Source organism: Atractosteus spatula, chromosome 1 (assembly GCF_055471065.1).
Source record: "Atractosteus spatula isolate fAtrSpa1 chromosome 1, fAtrSpa1.hap1, whole genome shotgun sequence".
Classification (NCBI taxonomy): domain Eukaryota; kingdom Metazoa; phylum Chordata; class Actinopteri; order Semionotiformes; family Lepisosteidae; genus Atractosteus; species Atractosteus spatula.
The window spans coordinates 23,314,046-23,320,096 of NC_142706.1; positions in this window are offsets into that span (position 1 = coordinate 23,314,046).

Here is a 6,051-nt window from a genome sequence, read left to right on the forward strand (position 1 = left end):
CCCTTATCAAAAGAAAACATCTTTAAATCAGCCTGCATGAATAGCTTCTCTGTGGCTGCACCACAGAGATGAAGAGAGAGATGGGGCCTCATTTGGGAAAGCACAGCAACACTTAATTCTGTCTTATTAACAAGCATTGCTGCTACACAAGAAACTGGGACACACATACCAAATTACGTCCACGCCCTTCATATTAACAATAAACGAAGCTGGGAATTTTATGGTGAAACTTGTCTAAAGGATTTTGTGTGTAAATTTATCGATAGTTGTTTCAAAAACTATACATTCATTTCGCACAATGGCAAGGGTTATGACAATTACCTAGTAATCAGACAGTTGCTAGATGAAAAGATGGACGTTGAACTAATTAATCAGGGTGGTAAGATCATTTGTATGACCGTAAAAGCTCTGAACATCAGATTTATCGATTCTCTAAAGCCAAGTTTTTGGATTGGTATGAAGAATGTAAGGGAACTGTATTTCATTTACAGACTTAACTGAAACACTACTGCAGACAGGATGCAGCAATTCTGAGAGAAGGCTGTGTTAGGTTTCGGGACGAGGTCATGAACATGATCAGACATGCATGTCTGACTGACTCGGGGGCTGCTTGCGTTGTGTGCATCGACCCCTTTCAGTTTGTGACAATTGCTAACGTGTGCATGGCCATGTTCAGATTTATGTTTTTACAGCAGGAGATGATCGCATTGCTACCCCATCACAATCACCACAACCAGCAAAAACGATTTTCTACACCCAGCATTCAGTGGCTTATGTACATCGAACACACAGAGCATGTTAATATCCACCACGCATTAACAACACCCAGTGAGTTCAAGGTCGGGCCATATTTTTTGGACGGTTATGCTGTAATTGACGGAGTACAGACAGCCTTTGAGTTCAACGGTTGCTTTTTTCATGGCTGTAGCGTTTGTTATTGTGAAAACAATTTTAATCCGCTGACAAATACTACTTTTGGTTGGTTTGTACAGAAAGACGATGGTAAAAATTAATTTTCTCAAAATGAGAGGTTTTAACGTGCGTGTTTTGTGGGAGCACGAGTTCAGAGACATGCTTTTTGAAAATGGAGACTTGGGGAAATTTCTCGCAGTTGCCTCTGCAACCGCGCGATTCATTTTTTGAGGGAGAACAAATCCCATTTGTTTGCATTACACAGCACAACCCGGTGAAAAAATTCATTACTATGATTTCACCAGTCTGTATCCGTTTGTGAAAAAAACTAAAAAATACCCACTGGGTCACCCCAGAATAATTTATAACAACTTTGGAGCTTTAAAACGGTATTTCGGTTTAGCGAAGGTGAAAGTTTACCCACCCAGACGTTTGTACTTTCCAGTTCTACCAACCAAAATTGACAAAAAACTATTTTCCACACTGTGTCGTACGTGTGCTGAAACAAAACAGACCACACCCTGCAAGCACAGTAATGAAGATCACGCTTTGGCTGGTGTCTGGTGCACTCCGGAATTACAGATGGCCTTAGATCTGGGGTATAGGGTGTGTAAAATTTACTAAATTTGGCATTTCGAGAAGTCCTCAAACGATCTTTTTTCCGACTACACAAAGTTGCATCTGAAAGGGAAACAGGCAGCTTTGGGGTTTCCAGAGTGGTGTACTGATATTGTGAAACAGCAAAGATATATCAGTGAATATTATGAAAAAGAGGGTGTCCGTCTGGACCCCAGCAACATTAAAAAGAATCTTGCCAGAGACAGCTTTCAAAAATTGCCTTGAACAGTTTGTGGGGCAAATACGGTCAAAGACCCAATTTACCACAGACCACCATTGTGAGAAACCCCGATGAATTGTTCAAGTACTTATTTGCGCCTTATCACGAGGTGTTGGTCTGCGAGTTTATCGATGAAAACACAGCCTGTGTTACGTAAAAACACACTAAAGACCACTATACAGGCCATTCAAACACTAAAATTTTCATTGCTAGCTTTACAACAGCCTATGCCCGCTTGGAGTTATACAAGCTGCTAAATGCTTTGCAAGACCGCTGTCTGTACCACGACACAGATTCCGTTATCTTTGTGAGCCGAGAGGGTGATTGGATCCCGGAACTGGGTAACTATCTGGGTGAGCTGACCAACAAAATCGATGCTGGTCAACACATCACTGAGTTTGTGATATAATAGGGTTATAATAGAGCACGCTCAACCCCGCGGCAGACATGATCGCCTTCCAACCCTAATACACGCTTTCACACACTTATTTATAAATCGAGGGATGCGGTAGCAGGGGCTTTTGGACCCTGAGGCTCAGGACCGCTCGGTGGGGGAAGGCGGGACAATAACAAACATAACGACACACCATTGGCTCAGGAGGGGGAGGGACATCCGACCATAACAACACACCATTGGCTCGGGAGGGGGCGTGGCACCTGTCAAAAAGTTTGACGAACGGTGTCGCTTTATACTACTAACGTGGATTCCCAGGTCTTGACTGGATCCCTCCTGATTTCCTACTTGCTTTCTGGGATCGAATGGGGCCCTTGTTGCTCAAGATGATGAAGGCAGCCATAAAGAGGGTAAAGTAAAGATAACATAAATGTTATTACTAATGTAATATATGCGCAGTTACTACTCTCTATCTTTATTGAATTCCAGGGTTAAGCTGTACACCAAGGTATTGGTGAACAGACTCAATACATTTATGAATTATATTAATAAATTAATACATTATGATCAGGCAGGGTTTGTCACAAATCACCTTCTTTATAATATCCATGACTCCAACAATGGCAGTTCCGCTTTTGCCAATCTGTCGCTTGATGCTGAGAAGAACTTTGACTGGCCTGAATGGAATGATCTCTGGACAATTCTAGGCTGTATGATGCTAGGCACAAACCCTTTAGCTATGGCTATAACATATTCTCTCTGCTCTCCTCAGCCATATCCAGGGGTTCTCACCAGGGCTGTTCTATGTCTCTATTACTTTTCATCATATTATTAGAATCCCTAATGCAAGCAGTCAGTCTATCTACAGCAATTGTTTCCATCAAAATTAAATCTACCTAACATAATTTGTCTTTGTATGCAGATTATATCATTTTATTATTTAATAAATTAACCCACTAAGTCACTTCCCATTTTACTTGACATTTTTAAAATTTCAGCCTATGTCTGGTTACAAATTTAACTCGACTAAACCATTATTTAGGGATTTTAAATATTTGTGTGTGTAAATTCCCATAGCTTGAATATTATGGTTTTAACTAAATTTAATGACATCCTTACGCAAAACAAAACTGATCTGTATAGATGGTCACAGTTAACTAACTTTTTTCAGGCCCATATCTCTGTAATTAAAATGATGTTACTCGTTTTAATTTCTATAGTTTGGCTACTGGATCAAATTACATTCACTAGTCACTACTACTTCATTTTTTAAAGTTTCTAATGCCACAATGCAGAAGAGATATCCTTGACAAATTTCAAACTATATTTCTGGTCATTCAAGTTGCATCCAGTCACAGTGTAGTTAGGTAATGGAGCTTCTGTTTCTTGGAAACAACTAGAGAAAAATTGATTGCCCCACTCAAACTAAAAGATCTGCTTTTCTCTGGCATATACTGTATCTGGGGAAATTCAATCTAGGTTTTCATCCCATCAATTTTTACCAAATCAAATTAAAGTATGACAACTGGTAGAAAGACATGTTAAAATCCACACAAAATGCTTCCCACATTCTCAAATTTTTCAAATTCTCCAATTGGCCCCTTTGTCTTTTGACAATGGCTTCCAGTTCACCTCTTATGTAAGATACTGGATGCAAGAGGGGGCAAGACTTCAGGAATAGTGTTCTCACTTTACTCTTTGTTAATATCTCTCAGATTCAATGATAGTTGGGAAACAGACCTACCTCTCATAGAGTCTGAGGGCCTGGAGTTTGTCTTGTACAAATACAGACACCTACTGTATAATGCGCAACATGTCAGTAGAGTGAGTGCATAGAGTGCATCATGTCACTACCAGGTGGCACAGTTAATTCTTATATAATTCTTATATATAATATATAAATTAATATATATGAATATATGGATATATGAATTGGTGGCATCCTGTCAGCAGCAATATCTTGTTATAACGCAATATTATCTAGTTTAAACATTAAATATTAAATTGTGTTTATGTACAGTTTTGTCTCATTTAAATGCAAAAGCTGTTAGATCTATATTCAATATTTTCTATTTCAATATATTTGATCATTTCAAATTCTGTAGTTATCCTTTAAATAAGTGTTATTTAATATATTTATAGATTTTATAAAGTACCATTACCATTGTTCAAACAGTGCTCAGTATTCTTGCCATTACTGTGAGCTGTAGTTCTAGCCTTCGGTACATTCTTTCCTGGTTCCTGCTTTTGTCTACTACTTCTGCTTACTTCTCTGTTCATTTTTTGCCTAATCATTTTTTCCAGTGTTTTGTCTGTTCATCTCTTTCTGGATTGGTTTTCTTCAGTTTGGTGTTCTCAGCCCCTGATCTTTTGTTTTCCTCCTGGACTCCTAGCCTGGGTTTTGGATTTTTGCGTTTCTCTATTCTGACTTTTGATTTGTGTTTCTGGACCTGGATTCTAGACTTCTCTTACTGGCTTTGGACTTACGCTCACATTTAGACCCTGGACTTGGACTTCCCTCATTCTCTATTTTGGATCTTTGTGACCTTGGAACCCGCATAGGGTCCATTCCCTGTTAACTGAGCTATGGAGCAGCCTTACAGGGTTAGAAATATCTGAATAAAGCTCTTATAAAAAGTGTCAGCATTGTGCTTTCTACGTTAAAATTCCTTAACTTCCTTAAAAAATGCAACCTTTGTTGCACCTTCAAATACCTTGCCTCTGTATTGGCATTCCAAGTTAATTTACAATCAATAATACTGCCAGGTAATTTATTTTATTTTATTGTTTCAATATCCATTACATTCCCAGTTACATGTTTTGGATCTTAGTGACCTTGGGACCCGCATAGGGTCCATTCCCTGTTAACTGAGCTATGAACCAGCCTTACAGGGTTAGAAATATCTGAATAAAGCTCTTATAAAAAGTGTCAGCATTGTGCTTTCTACGTTAAAATTCCTTAACTTCCTTAAAAAATGCAACCTCTGTTGCACCTTCAAATACCTTGCCTCTGTATTGGCATTCCAAGTTAATTTACAATCAATAATACTGCCAGGTAATTTATTTTCTTTTATTGTTTCAATACCCATTACATTCCCAGTTACATGTTTTGTAGGAATTGAACATTTCTTTCTTAAATCAATTATCATTTCCTTTGTTCTGTTTGTGTTTAAAAACAGTGAATTATCCTGACACCAATTATACAAAAGATGTATCTTCTGTCTATAACTGTATTCGTCATCACTGAAAAATCCAATCAAGGCAACATCATCTGCAAACTTGATAACTGAACAGTTGTCATAGTGGCTTACACAACCATTGGTATACAATGTGAAAAGCAATGGGGACAGGACACAACCTTGGGGTACCCCCATGCTGGTGCTGATGGTGAGAGACTTCCCCGCACATACTCACCAATATAAAAAAAAAGTGTTTATCCACTGAGTAAGTGTCTAATATACTCTAATTTCCAAAAGCTTCCCTACCAGTCTGTTTGCCTGAATAGTTTGAGCATATACCGAACTGTGGGATGATGATGTTTCTAAATGCCTGTGCACTTGATTTAACCAGATCAACTCCCAGTTTCACCCTGTATACAACTGAAAGGGGTTAGTGAGTACACTGGCTGCTGAATGAAAATGGAACAAAACCATTTATTCAAAACATTTCATTGCAACTGCAGTTGATGCTACTGGACGGAAATATTTTAATGCAACAGGTTTTGTTTTGTTTTTAGGTATAGGTATTGTTGAGAGGGTCTCTGTGAACTTTGTACACACTTTTTCTGCTGAAGCTGCAATATTATATAATATAGACATACCGAACTGGTTTGATTGGAAGAATGTTGAACACAAGGACTAGTATGTAATTCTATACTGTGTTATATAGTTACAGGTGCTATGAACCT